The 17,854-nt window shown below is 26.8% G+C and overlaps 2 long non-coding RNA genes across 8 annotated transcripts in view; one reads left to right on the forward strand and one right to left on the reverse strand.

The window, feature by feature from the left end:
- LOC126301637 (uncharacterized) overlaps positions 1–17,854 on the forward strand; it is a 319,704-nt gene that overhangs the window by 186,675 nt on the left and 115,175 nt on the right. The gene's annotated exons all lie outside the window — the stretch shown is intronic.
- The window catches only part of LOC126301634 (uncharacterized), a 377,864-nt gene that overhangs the window by 121,197 nt on the left and 238,813 nt on the right, over positions 1–17,854 (reverse strand). Inside the window, exon 1 of one of the 4 annotated variants that reach the window (XR_007553059.1) lies at positions 3,637–4,151. The exons of the other annotated variants lie outside the window; for them this stretch is intronic. This is a non-coding gene — a long non-coding RNA (uncharacterized LOC126301634). Of the gene's footprint in view, positions 1–3,636; positions 4,152–17,854 lie in introns of those variants that run through there. 4 annotated transcript variants of the gene reach the window in all.

A 17,854-nucleotide genomic window follows, 5' to 3' on the forward strand; every position in this document is an offset into this window, starting at 1 on the left:
AATAAGTCCAGCCCCCACTTTTAAAACTTCAGAGGTGGAAAAGCTTCCATCATCGGTCCCCAAAACCGGTATTTTAAATAAACTAACCCCTGAAATGATCAAAATAATAATTATATCATTATCAAATGTAATAAATATTAATTTTATTAAATTAAGACACCCAATATCAATAATGCTTTTTATTATCCTTCAAACCTTCCTAGTTGGATTAATAACAGGAACAATAATAGAAAGATATTGATTATCATATATTTTATTTTTAACATTTCTTGGTGGTATACTAGTATTATTTATTTACATTACAAGAATTGCATCAAACGAAATATTTCAGCCTAAATCAATCACTATAATTATTACATTAATAATGTGAGTATTTATCATATTAATATTAATTATTCTAGATGTATCTATATTTATAGACTTTTCCAAAAACACCGAAACTATAAATATTGATAATTCAATCAATTATCAAGAAATAACAATATCTTTAGAAAAATTATATAATAGACCAACATTCATTATTACAATAATAATAATAATTTATTTATTTTTAGCACTACTAGCAGTTGTTAAAATCACCAATATTAATCAGGGCCCTATTCGTAAAATAAGATAATTACTAATGAATAAACCCTTACGATTAAGACATCCTTTAATTAAAATTATTAATAACTCTTTAATTGACTTACCTGCCCCAACAAATATTTCATTTTGATGAAATTTTGGATCCCTATTAGGGTTATGTTTGGTAATTCAAATCGTAACTGGACTATTTTTAGCTATACATTATACATCAAATATTGAAATAGCATTCAGTAGTGTAGTACACATCTGCCGAGACGTAAATAATGGTTGAATTATCCGAACCTTACACGCAAATGGAGCATCTATATTTTTTATTTGTATTTACTTACATGTAGGATGGGGAATTTACTATGGATCATATATATATATACATACCTGAATAATTGGTACAGTATTTTTAGTTATAGCAACTGCATTTATAGGATATGTCTTACCCTGAGGCCAAATATCTTTTTGAGGTGCAACAGTAATTACTAATTTATTATCAGCAATCCCATACTTAGGAACAGATTTAGTCCAATGAGTATGAGGAGGATTCGCTGTTGATAATGCAACATTAAATCGATTCTTCACATTCCATTTTGTATTACCATTTATTATTGCTGCTATAGCAGCAATTCATTTATTTTTTCTTCACCAAACAGGATCTAATAATCCTCTTGGACTAAATGGAGATATTGAAAAAATTCCATTCCATCCATACTTTACCTTTAAGGATTCTATTACATTTGTAATAATAACATCATTATTAATTATACTATGTTTAATTAATCCTTACCTATTAGGAGATCCAGATAACTTTGTACCTGCCAACCCATTAGTAACACCAGTTCACATTCAACCAGAATGATATTTCCTATTTGCATATGCAATTCTACGATCTATCCCTAATAAGTTAGGAGGTGTTATTGCATTATTTTTATCAATTAGAATCTTAATAATTTTACCATTTTATAATAAAACACCATTCCGAGGCATTCAATTTTACCCTATTAATCAAATTTTATTCTGAATTATAGTAGTTGTTGTATGCTTACTAACGTGAATTGGTAAACGACCTGTTGAAGAACCTTATATTATAACAGGTCAAATCTTAACAATTATTTACTTCACATATTTCTTAATTAATGTCCATGTCGCAAACGCATGAGATAAACTAATTAAGGAATAAAGTTAATTAGCTTAGGAAAAGCATATGTTTTGAAAACATAAAATTAGAAGTTTAACTCTTCTATTAACTTTTCTCAAAAAATTTCACTAAACAAATGGGATAAATAAAATCTTTAAACCAATAATGAAAATAAAAAATTCAAAGATAAAGGTAAAAAACTTTTTCAAGCTAAGTACATTAATTTATCATAACGGAACCGTGGTAATGTTCCACGAACCCAAATAAAACCAAAAGATATAATAGCAAGCTTAATAAAACATATAAAAGAATAAAAATCACCGCCCAAAAAAATTAAAGCCAATAACATTCTTATGAAGACAATTCTAGTATATTCAGCTAAAAAAATTAAAGTAAAACCACCCGCACCATACTCAATATTAAATCCTGAAACTAACTCAGATTCCCCTTCAGCAAAATCAAAAGGAGTACGATTAGTTTCAGCTAAGCAAGAAGCATAACAAGCTAAAGCTAAAGGAAAAGAAATAATAATAAATCAACAATAAAGCTGATAGTTTATAAAATCAAACATATTAAAACTACCAATTAAAATAATTAAAGACAATAAAATTAAAGCTAAACTAACTTCATAAGAAATTGTTTGAGCAACAGAACGAAGAGAACCTAATAATGAATAATTTGAATTAGAAGATCAACCAGCAATTATAACAGTATAAACACCTAATCTAGTACAACATAAAAAAAATAAAAATCCATAAGAAAAAGAACACATATAAGTTAAATAAGGAAAAATTACTCAAACGGCTAAAGAAATCATTAAATTAAAAACAGGGGAAAAATAATAAAGTAGGTAATTAGATATAATAGGAATTGGCTGCTCCTTACAAATTAACTTAATAGCATCTCTAAATGGCTGAGGAATTCCAACAAAACCTACCTTATTTGGACCCTTTCGAATCTGAATATAACCTAAAACCTTACGCTCTAATAAAGTTAAAAAGGCAACACTAATTAAAACACAAATAACCAATAAAAGAAAATTCAAAATAAATATAAATAAATCATAAAGTATCAATACTATTTGTAGAAAAAATCTACATAAATGAATTCTAAATTCAACACATTAATCTGTAAAAATAGTAAATAAATTAATATTAATCAATATAACAAAAAATATTTTAACCATATGGTCCTTTCGTACTAATATGGATTAACAATCTTAGGATAGAAACCGACCTGGCTCACGCCGGTCTGAACTCAGATCATGTAAGAATTTAAAGGTCGAACAGACCTAATCATTGGGCTCCTGCACCCAAAATTTTTCTTAATCCAACATCGAGGTCGCAATCTGCTTTGTCGATATGAGCTCTCAAAAACAATTACGCTGTTATCCCTAAGGTAACTTAATCTTATGATCATAAATTATGGATCAAAATAACAAACATAAATAAATGATATAATAATGAAGAGTTTATCTATTCTTCATGTCACCCCAACAAAACATCATCATTAAATATAGAAAGACAAACAAAAAACTATATAAAAGTAAAATGTCAAGCTCTATAGGGTCTTCTCGTCCTAAAGAAGAATTTAAGCCTTTTGACTCAAAAGTTAAATTCAAAAATTTATTAAGAGACAGTTGATTTCTCGTCAAGCCATTCATTCCAGCCACTAATTAAGAGACTAATGATTATGCTACCTTTGCACGGTCAAAATACCGCGGCTCTTTAAAAATACACTCAGTGAGCAGGCCAGACCTCAAAATATAAACAAGAGGACATGTTTTTGATAAACAGGCGGAAATCAATTTTGCCTAGTTCCTTATAATAAGTTCACAAGGTAAAAATTTCATACAAATAAATATACTAATTCTATCATTATTACAAAAATTTTAAAATTAAATTAATAATCTTAATAAAAACCCTAAAATATTTATAAAATCAAAATAAAAAATAATGAACTAAAACGTAATCTTAAAGATAGCTGGTTTAAAGCTTACTATTATATTTCTATAAAATAAATAATAGGTTATTAACTTCAAAGCTTATCCCTTAAAGAATAAATAAGTTAATATTTTTACTTAAAAAATTAAATAAAAACAAATAACTTTAAAAAATTAAATTTTTTCTTAAGAAACTAGATATCTTGGGAAACGATTAACATCTCATTTCTATAAATAATTTAATAATAATTATGATACATTAACTATAAATTATTTATAAATCAACCCAAATCGAGACAAGTAAAATAAATACTAAAATTTTGATAAACCCTGATACAAAAGGTACAATAAATAAAATCTACTTAAAAAAATTTAAAATAATATTTCATAAAACACTTACATTACCAATAAACTATAATTTAAAAAATCAATTCTATAAAATATACTAAGACAAAAATACAATAAAATTATTTATATTAAATAATTAAATAAACAAAAAATAAATATAATAAAATAAATAATCAAGATATCCTGATTTGCACAGAAAAATTTTCAGTGTAAATGAAACACTTTACTAATAAGTTATATCTTGAAACTCTTCCTAGATACACTTTCCAGTACATCTACTATGTTACGACTTATCTCATCTAAATTGAAGCTACTTTAAAATAAAATAGAATAATCAATAATGAGAGCGACGGGCGATGTGTACACATCTCAGAGCCAATATCAGTTAAATTAAATAAATTAAATTACTATCAAATCCACCTTCATTAACAGTATTTCACTATCAAATCCGTTATAAACAAAAATCTATTGTAACCCACCTCCTCTTAACTATAAGCTGCACCTTGACCTGAAATACTTTATAATTATAAATCTTGAGAATTATAACTCTAAAAAGATTCTCTGATAACGGAGATATACAAACAAATAAATTAAGTAGAGTAAATCGTGTATTATCAATCATGGGGTAGGTTACTCTGAATGGAATGAGATACCGCCAGATTCTTTGGGTTATAAGACCTTAACTAATAGTACCCTGGTAAATATAATTAACATTTAAAATAATAGGGTATCTAATCCTAGTTTATTATTTAAATTTCACAGATTCATAAAAAGGGCCACAAATAAATTTTAACATTTCACCTTACAAATTTATATTTCAACCCTAATAATATAAACAACTGTTTTAACCAATATATTCACTTGTATCAATCGTATAACCGCGGCTGCTGGCACGAATTATGCCGATACTACATCAATTGCTAAATCCAAAATCACTTGATAATTAAATCAAATTACTGCAAAAAGAACATTTAGTCTAACAAAACTTACATATAATACAAAGAAAAAGTGAATAAACAAGCAAGAATAAAACTTTTAAAAATAAAAAATAAGAAAATTTTAAATCTATTAATTCAGGAAAAAATAAAAGATTCAAATATTTAAAGAAAAAAAAAGAAAAAAAACCACAAACATTAACAAAAAAAAAAAGAAACGCCCCTATGTATGACCACAACAACTTCTCTATTATATATAATTTAAGATTAATATGGAACATGTATAGCAATAAATGTATTATATTCTTTCTTATTTAATCTTTCTTTTCACTAATAAATAATGAAAGATTAAATAATATAATAAATATATTGTATACAATTATGTAATTTAATATAATATGTTATTAATATGAATTCTTTTTTTTATATTAAGTTAACTTTCATATATATTAGTTAAATAATCTAATTATAGATAATTTACATAATTATATTATTATAATTAATATAATTATTTATATTAATTATAATATTTAATATTTAAATTAATAATTTTATTTATTATATCCAATTATAATAATATTAAATATTAAATTACATATTATTATATATATTATATTATAATAACCTATTTTAAGCTAAAAACATAAGTAGCTATAATCCTAGGTAAATAATTGCATTAAAATAATCAATTGATAATGGTAAGATGAACTTATAATACTTTAATTTCAATTAAATGTAATATATTAATATAAATTATTTATTATATATATATATAAAAAAAATAAAATGAGCAGGATAAATTAATCCTAATTAAACAAAATAATACATAAAAGAATTTCAAAAAAAAACTTTCGATTTATATATTAAATAAATGAAGTGCCTGATTAAAGGGTTACCTTGATAGGGTAAATAAAGTAAATAAAATTATCTTCATTAAAATTACATAAGATAGAATTAAACTACCTCCTTTAGTATCAAAAACTAACGTGCATCATACACCTTAATGTAAAAAGGTAAGCTAAACAAGCTAATGGGTTCATACCCCATTTATAGAGGTATCAATCCTCTCCTTTTTAATGACCAACAACTCTACAAAACTTCTCTTCCTATCAACATTAATGATAGGAACGATCCTGTCCATTTCATCAAATTCCTGATTTGGGGTTTGAATAGGACTTGAGATCAACTTACTTTCATTTATTCCGCTCCTAACAAGAAATAAAACTATAATAATAAATGAATCATCAATTAAATATTTTATTGTCCAAGCAATAGCATCGACAATATTATTATTTTCAATTTTGCTGATTCAAATAAAATATCCCATGGGATGGGAAACAGAATTTATCCCATCAATAATAATTAGATCTAGACTATTATTAAAGATTGGAGCTGCACCTTTCCATTTCTGATTTCCAGAAGTTATAGGAGCATCAAGATGAAATAATTGTTTAACATTAATAACATGACAAAAAATCGCCCCAATAATGGTCTTATCTTATTGTATTCAATTAAGAACTTTTATTTGAACAATTATTATCTTAAGAATTATTATTGGGGCAATAGGAGGTTTAAATCAAACATCCTTACGACAACTTTTAGCATATTCATCAATCAGACATCTAGGTTGAATAATTAGATCATTAACAGTCAGAGAAAACATCTGAGAACTATACTTCATTATTTACTCATTATTAAGATTAATTATAGTTTTATTATTTAAGCAAATAAATTTATTTTTCATAAATCAAATTTATTCAGCCAGAAATATAAAAACCGAAATTAAATTCATAATATTCTTATCTTTATTATCTTTAGGTGGACTACCACCCTTCCTTGGATTCTTACCAAAATGAATTGTAATACAATCATTAATAGAAAACAATATAACAACTATTATAACTATTATAGTTGTATTAACTACAATTACACTCTACTACTATATACGTATTAGATTCTCAGCTCTAATTATATCATACACAGAAAATTCGTGATCTATAAAGATAAAGTCCCAAAAATCAAGAATCATTCTTCCTATAACAGTAATAATTTCAACAATAGGATTGATTTCAACATCAACCTTAATTTCATTATACTAAGGACTTAAGTTAATCAAACTAATAACCTTCAAAGTTATAATTAAAAGAATAATCTTTTAGGCCTTAGTAAAATTTTACACCTCTAGAATTGCAGTCTAGAATCATAATTGAATATAAGACCTAAATATGATAAGAGAGAAAACATCTCATAAGTAGATTTACAGTCTACCACCTAAAATTCAGCCATCTTACCGCAAAAATGATTATTCTCAACAAACCATAAGGACATTGGTACTTTATACTTCATATTTGGAGCATGAGCAGGAATAGTAGGAACATCAATAAGAATACTTATTCGTGCTGAACTTGGCCAACCCGGATCTCTAATTGGGGATGACCAGATTTATAATGTTATTATTACAGCTCACGCATTCGTAATAATTTTCTTTATAGTAATACCTATTATAATTGGTGGATTTGGTAATTGACTTGTTCCACTAATAATTGGTGCACCAGATATAGCATTTCCACGAATAAATAATATAAGTTTTTGATTACTACCACCTTCACTAACCCTTCTTCTTACATCTTCTATAGTAGATAATGGTGCTGGTACAGGATGAACAGTTTACCCTCCTCTAGCAGGAGCTATTGCACACAGGGGTGCATCTGTAGATCTAGCTATTTTTTCACTGCACTTAGCAGGTGTATCATCTATTCTTGGTGCAGTGAATTTCATTACAACAGCAATTAATATACGATCAGAAAGTATAACTTTAGATCAAACACCTTTATTTGTATGATCTGTAGCTATTACAGCATTACTTCTCCTTCTTTCACTTCCAGTTTTAGCAGGAGCTATTACTATATTATTAACAGATCGAAATTTAAATACATCATTCTTTGACCCTGCAGGAGGGGGTGACCCAATTCTATATCAACATCTATTTTGATTCTTTGGACACCCAGAAGTTTATATTTTAATTCTACCGGGGTTCGGAATTATTTCACATATTGTATGTCAAGAAAGAGGAAAAATTGAATCATTTGGAACATTAGGTATAATTTATGCTATACTATCAATTGGACTAATAGGATTTATTGTATGAGCACATCATATATTTACAGTAGGAATGGATGTTGACACACGAGCATATTTTACATCAGCAACAATAATTATTGCTGTACCTACAGGAATTAAGGTATTTAGATGATTAGCTACATTATATGGAACTAAATTCAAGTTCAATCCACCATTATTATGAGCTCTAGGATTTATTTTCCTATTTACAATTGGTGGATTAACAGGATTAGTATTAGCAAATTCATCACTTGATATTGTATTACATGATACATATTATGTAGTAGCCCACTTTCATTATGTATTATCTATAGGAGCAGTATTTGCAATTATAGGAGGTGTCATTCAATGATATCCACTATTTACAGGATTAACTATAAATAATACATGATTAAAAATCCAATTTACAATTATATTCATTGGAGTAAATTTAACATTCTTTCCTCAACACTTCCTAGGATTAGCAGGAATACCTCGACGATACTCTGACTACCCAGACGCATATACATCATGAAACGTAGTATCAAGAATTGGGTCTACAATTTCTATTGTAGGAATCATTATATTCATTGTAATTATATGAGAAAGAATGATTACAAACCGAGCAATTATATTTAGAGCTAACATAAGAAGAGCAACAGAATGACTACAAAATAACCCTCCTGCAGAACATAGTTACTCAGAATTACCATTAATCTCTAGATTCTAATATGGCAGATTAGTGCAGTAGATTTAAGCTCTACAAATAAAGGTTTGACCTTTTATTAGAAAATATTTATTAATGGCAACATGATCAAATTTATCTCTTCAAGATGGAGCTTCACCATTAATGGAGCAATTATCATTCTTTCATGATCATACTATGGTCGTATTATTATTAATTACAGTAATTGTAGGTTATGCCCTAAGTTATATATTATTTATTGCCTATACTAACCGTAATATACTTCATGGACATTTAATTGAAACAATCTGAACAGCTTTACCAGCAATTACATTAATTGTTATTGCCCTTCCATCATTACGACTATTATATTTACTTGATGATTCAGTAGATGCAATAATTACAATTAAAACCATTGGACGACAATGATATTGAAGATATGAATATTCAGACTTCATAGACGTAGAATTTGACACTTATATAACACCAGAACATGCCCTAGAAAATGATGGATTCCGACTACTAGATGTAGATAACCGAACAATCCTACCAATTAATACAGAAGTACGAGTATTAACAAGGGCATCAGATGTTCTACACTCATGAGCAGTTCCTGCATTAGGGGTTAAAATTGATGCAACGCCAGGTCGGTTAAATCAAGGAACATTCACAATAAATCGACCTGGATTATTCTTTGGACAATGCTCAGAAATCTGTGGAGCAAACCACAGATTTATACCAATTGTAATTGAAAGAACTTCAGTAAATTTATTTATTAAGTGATTATCTAAGATAATTTAAGGAGTTAGTTAAAATAAATAACATTAGAGTGTCAATCTAAAGTAACTAAAAAAAAATTGTACACCTTGAAATTCATCAGATGACTGAAAGTAAGTAATGGTCTCCTAAACCAAATAATAGTAAATTAACGACTACTTCTGATGGGGAAATTATATCCAAATCCCTCAAATATCCTCTCTTATATGATTCTCACTATTCATTTTATTTTCAGCTACATTAATCTTGTTTAATCAAATAAACTTCTTCTCATTGAAACCTAACCTTATTAAAAGAGCAGAAAAAGGAACAATTGAAATAAAAAACTTAAATTGAAAATGATAACAAATCTATTCTCAACATTTGACCCATCAACTAACATCTTTAATTTATCATTAAATTGAACTAGAACATTTCTAGGACTATTATTAATCCCATCACTATTTTGACTTACACCATCACGAATTAACATTATCTGAAATAAACTAAATTTAACCTTACATAATGAATTTAAAACACTTCTTGGACCAAAATCATTTAATGGAACAACATTCATTTTCGTCTCAATTTTTATTATAATATTATTTAACAATTTCATAGGATTATTCCCTTATATTTTTACTAGAACAAGACATTTAGCATTAACATTTGCAATTGCCCTACCTATATTGCTAAGATTTATATTATTTGGATGAATTAACCATACTAATCATATATTTACACACCTTGTACCACAAGGTACACCGCCTGCATTAATATCATTTATAGTACTAATTGAAACAATTAGTAATGTTATTCGACCAGGTACATTAGCAGTACGGTTGGCAGCAAATATAATTGCAGGACACTTATTATTAACCTTATTAGGAAACACAGGACCATCTATAGCAATAAACTTAATCTCATTACTAATTATTGGACAAATACTTCTATTAATTCTAGAATCAGCAGTAGCAATAATTCAAGCCTATGTTTTCTCAATTCTAAGAACTCTATATTCTAGAGAAGTATATTAAACCTATGTTAACAACTCACTCAAACCACCCATTCCACTTAGTAGACTATAGACCTTGACCATTAACAGGAGCAATTGGAGCAATAGTCCTAGTATCAGGACTAGCAAAATGATTCCACCTATTTAATATTAACTTATTCATAATTGGATTTGGAATTACCCTACTAACTATAATTCAATGATGACGAGATGTAGTACGAGAAGGAACATATCAAGGATTACATACAGGATTTGTATCAATTGGATTACGATGAGGAATAATTTTATTTATTGCATCAGAGGTATTATTTTTCGTTTCTTTTTTTTGAGCATTCTTTAGAAGAAGATTAGCACCAACAATTGAACTGGGAATACTATGACCTCCAATAGGAATTCAACCCTTTAACCCTATACAAATTCCATTACTTAATACAGCTATTCTTTTAGCATCAGGAGTAACAGTAACATGAGCACATCATAGTTTAATGGAATCTAATCATACTCAAGCACTACAAGGATTATTCTTCAACAGTGTTATTAGGACTATACTTTACAATACTTCAAGCATATGAATATTGAGAAGCACCTTTTACCATTGCAGATGCAGTTTATGGATCAACATTCTTTGTTGCAACAGGATTCCATGGTTTACACGTAATTATTGGAACAATCTTTTTATCAACATGTCTACTTCGACACTCAATAAATCAATTTTCACCAAGACATCACTTTGGATTTGAAGCAGCAGCATGATACTGACACTTCGTAGACGTAGTATGATTATTCTTATTTATCTCTATTTATTGATGAGGTAGATAATTGTTTTTCTAGTATAAATAGTACATTTGACTTCCAATCAGAAAGCTTGATATAAATCAAGAAAAACAATTCTAATTCTATCAACAAGAGTTTTCATTAGATTTATTATTCCAATAATTGTTATAATCCTGGCAACAACACTATCAAAAAAATTAATTAATGATCGAGAAAAAAGATCACCATTTGAATGTGGGTTTGATCCAAAAAGATCAGCACGAATACCATTCTCAATACGATTCTTCCTAATCGCAGTAATCTTTTTAATTTTTGATGTAGAAATTGCACTAATTCTACCAATTGTAATTATTTTTAAAACTTCAGACATTATAATCTGAACAGTATCAACAATATTTTTTATTCTAGTTCTATTAGGAGGACTATACCATGAATGAAACCAAGGAGCATTACAATGAGCAGAATAAAGGGTTGTAGTTAAATATAACATTTGGGTTGCATTCAAAAAGTATTGATATTATCAATCAACCTTAAATAGAATAAGAAGCGAAATATTGCAGTCAGTTTCGACCTGGAAGATTGGTATGTACTACCCTTATTCTTATTAATTGAAGCCAAAAAGAGGCGTATTACTGTTAATAATATAATTGAAGTATAATAGTTCCAATTAAGGAAATGTAAAGCCAATATGAAAGCTGCAAACTTTTTATATTAGCGGTTAAACTCCGTTAACATTTCTAAAATTTATATAGTTTAAATAAAACATTACAGTTTCACTGTAAAAATAATATATCTATATTTATAAATACTTAAAAGTAAAAATACTTCCTTAACATCTTCAGTGTCACGCTCTAATTATAAGCTATTTAAGTAAACGAAAAACAATATTACCAAAATAAATATTCAAAAAATAAAAGTTAAAAGATAAATCTTGAAATTAGAATCATATCAACCTTGAATATAACCAATTAAATAAATAAATAATCTATATAAACCTTGACCACCAAGTAATTCACCTCAACCATAATCAAATGACTTAGATGAATAATAACCTATTTTTAAAGGAATATATCTAATAAACTTAGTTGAAAGAAAAGGTATAAATCATATAGAACCAGCAAATCTAACAAAAGAAAGTATACTTAAAGAAAATAAATTATGAGAAAAATCAAAATTAGAGATAAGATAACCTAAATAAGCACCTAAAATAACAACTGTAATAGTTAAAAACTTTAAATAATAAGGTAAAGCAATCACATGAGGAATAGGAAAAATTAATCAAGATAAAAGACTACCACCAAAAACAGCAACAAACAATAGACCAATTATTCCAAATGAAATATAATAACCCTTATCATCAAAAGAAAATCTAGAATAAAAATTATTATCACCAGATATTGAATAATAAAACAAACGAAAAGAATAAGAAGCAGTTAAACCAGTAGAAAAAAAATAAAGAAAAAAAATTAAACAATTAATTCATCTTAAACAAACCATCTCAAGAATTAAATCCTTTGAATAAAATCCCGCTAAAAAAGGTATTCCACACAAAGATAAACTAGAAACATTAAAACAAACTGAAGTTAAAGGTATGAAATTAATAATTGATCCTATAAAACGAATATCCTGAGAATCCTTCAAATTATGAATTATTGAACCTGCACATATAAATAATAATGCCTTAAATAAAGCATGAGCCAATAAATGAAAAAATGCAAGCTTTGGATAACCTATAGCCAAAATTCTTATTATTAAACCAAGTTGTCTTAAAGTAGAAAGAGCAATAATCTTCTTTAAATCAAACTCAAAATTAGCGCCCAATCCAGCCATAAATATAGTTATACAACCAATTAAAAGTAAAAATCAACCACAATTATAAGTATCCAATATTGGTCTAAAACGAATTAATAAATAAACACCAGCAGTAACAAGAGTAGAAGAATGAACTAAAGCAGAAACAGGAGTAGGAGCTGCTATAGCAGCAGGAAGTCATGAAGAGAAAGGAATCTGAGCTCTCTTAGTTATAGCTGCTAAAACAATTAATATAGTAATGAGCTTTATTTCAAAAGAATTAGAAATAAAATCATAATAATAAATATAATTTCAACCACCAAAATTTAACATTCATGCAATAGAAATTAAAATAGCAACATCACCAATACGATTAGAAAGTGCAGTTAATATACCAGCACTATAAGATTTTACATTTTGATAATAAATAACTAAACAATAAGAAACTAAACCTAAACCATCTCAACCTAATAAAATTCTAATTAAATTAGGACTAATAATTAAAAAACCTATAGAAAGAATAAATATTAAAACAATAATAATAAAACGATTTATATTCTTTTCACCAGATATATAATCCTCTCTATAATAAATAATCAAAGAAGAAATATATATAACAAAAGATATAAAAATAAGAGATATTCAATCCAAAATTAAAGTTATAACAACTATAGAACCATTTAAATTGAAAAGCTCTCACTCAACAAAAACTCTATAATCAATTATTAAATAATAAATACCTAAAATAAAAATTATAGTTCTCGAAATAAACAAAGAAAAAAAACTCAAAGAACAAATAGAAAATAAATTCACGGCCTAAGATGAAAAACTTCATATCATTGATTCCACAAAACAATATTTTTAATTAAAATACTTAAGCAAACTAAACAAAGAAATATTCACCCTTTAAACAGAGAATATTTAAAGGCAATCAATGTACAAGTAAAAGATGATATTCACGAAAATAACCAAGAGAACAAGTATAAACACCAGAATAATAATTCCCATGCTGAGAATAAGAATATATATACAAAGTATAAACAGCTCTAAAAAAAGATAAAAAAATCAAAGCAAAGAATCTAAAAGAAGATCAAGATATAATTCTATTTAATAATCTAATTTCACCTACCAAATTTAAAGAAGGAGGAGCAGCCATATTTGATGATCTTAAAAGAAATCATCATAAAGCCATTCTTGGCATCAAATTAATTATACCCTTGTTAATTAATAATCTTCGTCTACCTAAACGTTCATAAATAATATTAGATAAACAAAATAAACCAGAAGAACATAAACCATGACCAACCATTAGAGAAAGAGAACCTACACAACCTCATCAATTCATAGTCATCAATCCACCAATAACCATTCTTATATGAGCAACAGAAGAATATGCAATTAAAGACTTTAAATCAACCTGACGAAAACAAATAAATCTTACAATAACACCCCCAGATAAACCTAAAGACAATCAAAAATAATTAAACTTTAAACCCAAATAAGAAATAACCTTTATAACACGAAAAATACCATTACCACCTAACTTTAATAAAACACCAGCAAGAATTATTCTACCTGTAATAGGGGCCTCTAAATGAACCAAAAACATATGTATCTTAACTAAAAAAGCCAAAATTATAAATACATAAAACATAAAATAATAAGAACCAAAATCAACCAATAAAGGAAAATATAAAGTATTAGAAAAATCATAAACCTTAAATAAAACTAATAATAAAGGTAATCTAGCAAGCAAAGTATAAAAAATTAAATAAACACCAGCCTCCAAACGCTCAGGTTGATAACCCCAACCCAAAATTAAAAGTAAAGTAGGAACTAATCTAGCCTCAAAAAAAATATAAAAAGAAAGAAGACTTAATCTAGCAAATGAACAATAAAGCATAATTATTAAAATCAAAACCATAAAAACAAAAAAATTAGAATGATATGAACTTAAATAAACTGAACCTCTAGCAGTGATTATTAAAGAACAAATCCAAAAACTAAGTAAAATTAAACTAAAAGAAAAATAATCAATACCAAAATAATATCTAATTATATTCAAATCAGCATATGAATAAACACAAATTATAAAAACAAAACCCGACAGAAACATTAAAGAATGAACCAACCATCAACAATTATTTAATAAACAAAGAGGGATCAAAAAAATAGTAATAAATAAATACTTTAACATAAAGATAAACCAAAAGAATTAAAAATATCATTACCATGAGAACGAATTATTGAAACTAAAATAGAAATACCTAAAGCACCCTCACAAACAGAAAAAAATAAAAAAATAACAGGAAAAAAATAATCATAGTCAAACTCAATAAGAAAAACAATAACTAACATAAATAAAGAAAGAACAATATATTCTAATCTCAAAAGAACCATTAATAAATGTTTACGTTTAGAAGAAAAAACATAAACACCAGCAAAATAAATCAATAAAGAAGTAAAAATAGAGAATATAAACATTAGTTTTAATAGTTTAAAAAAAACGCCGGTCTTGTAAACCGGAAATAAGTCCAGCCCCCACTTTTAAAACTTCAGAGGTGGAAAAGCTTCCATCATCGGTCCCCAAAACCGGTATTTTAAATAAACTAACCCCTGAAATGATCAAAATAATAATTATATCATTATCAAATGTAATAAATATTAATTTTATTAAATTAAGACACCCAATATCAATAATGCTTTTTATTATCCTTCAAACCTTCCTAGTTGGATTAATAACAGGAACAATAATAGAAAGATATTGATTATCAAATATTTTATTTTTAACATTTCTTGGTGGTATACTAGTATTATTTATTTACATTACAAGAATTGCATCAAACGAAATATTTCAGCCTAAATCAATCACTATAATTATTACATTAATAATGTGAGTATTTATCATATTAATATTAATTATTCTAGATATATCTATATTTATAGACTTTTTCAAAAACACCGAAACTATAAATATTGATAATTCAATCAATTATCAAGAAATAACAATATCTTTAGAAAAATTATATAATAGACCAACATTCATTATTACAATAATAATAATAATTTATTTATTTTTAGCACTACTAGCAGTTGTTAAAATCACCAATATTAATCAGGGACCTATTCGTAAAATAAGATAATTACTAATGAATAAACCCTTACGATTACGACATCCTTTAATTAAAATTATTAATAACTCTTTAATTGACTTACCTGCCCCAACAAATATTTCATTTTGATGAAATTTTGGATCCCTATTAGGGTTATGTTTGGTAATTCAAATCGTAACTGGACTATTTTTAGCTATACATTATACATCAAATATTGAAATAGCATTCAGTAGTGTAGTACACATCTGCCGAGACGTAAATAATGGTTGAATTATCCGAACCTTACACGCAAATGGAGCATCTATATTTTTTATTTGTATTTACTTACATGTAGGACGGGGAATTTACTATGGATCTTATATATATATATATATATACATACCTGAATAATTGGTACAGTGATTTTATTTTTAGTTATAGCAACTGCATTTATAGGATATGTCTTACCCTGAGGCCAAGTATCTTTTTGAGGTGCAACAGTAATTACTAATTTATTATCAGCAATCCCATACTTAGGAACAGATTTAGTCCAATGAGTATGAGGAGGATTCGCTGTTGATAATGCAACATTAAATCGATTCTTCACATTCCATTTTGTATTACCATTTATTATTGCTGCTATAGCAGCAATTCATTTATTTTTTCTTCACCAAACAGGATCTAATAATCCTCTTGGACTAAATGGAGATATTGAAAAAATTCCATTCCATCCATACTTTACCTTTAAGGATTCTATTACATTTGTAATAATAACATCATTATTAATTATACTATGTTTAATTAATCCTTACCTATTAGGAGATCCAGATAACTTTGTACCTGCCAACCCATTAGTAACACCACTTCACATTCAACCAGAATGATATTTCCTATTTGCATATGCAATTCTACGATCTATCCCTAATAAGTTAGGAGGTGTTATTGCATTATTTTTATCAATTAGAATCTTAATAATTTTACCATTTTATAATAAAACACCATTCCGAGGCATTCAATTTTACCCTATTAATCAAATTTTATTCTGAATTATAGTAGTTGTTGTATGCTTACTAACGTGAATTGGTAAACGACCTGTTGAAGAACCTTATATTATAACAGGTCAAATCTTAACAATTATTTACTTCACATATTTCTTAATTAATGTCCATGTCGCAAACGCATGAGATAAATTAATTAAGGAATAAAGTTAATTAGCTTAGGAAAAGCATATGTTTTGAAAACATAAAATTAGAAGTTTAACTCTTCTATTAACTTTTCTCAAAAAATTTCACTAAACAAATGAGATAAATAAAATCTTTAAACCAACAAAGAAAATAAAAAAATTCAAAGATAAAGGTAAAAAACTTTTTCAAGCTAAGTACATTAATTTATCATAACGGAACCGTGGTAATGTTCCACGAACCCAAATAAAACCAAAAGATATAATAGCAGGCTTAATAAAAAATATAAAAGAATAAAAATCACCGCCCAAAAAAATTAAAGCCAATAACATTCTTATGAAGACAATTCTAGTATAGTCAGCTAAAAAAATTAAAGTAAAACCACCTGCACCATACTCAATATTAAATCCTGAAACTGACTCAGATTCCCCTTCAGCAAAATCAAAAGGAGTACGATTAGTTTCAGCTAAGCAAGAAGCAAAACAAGCTAAAGCTAAAGGAAAAGAAATAATAATAAATCAA

This window comes from Schistocerca gregaria, unplaced genomic scaffold, assembly GCF_023897955.1.
Source record: "Schistocerca gregaria isolate iqSchGreg1 unplaced genomic scaffold, iqSchGreg1.2 ptg000077l, whole genome shotgun sequence".
NCBI lineage: Eukaryota > Metazoa > Arthropoda > Insecta > Orthoptera > Acrididae > Schistocerca > Schistocerca gregaria.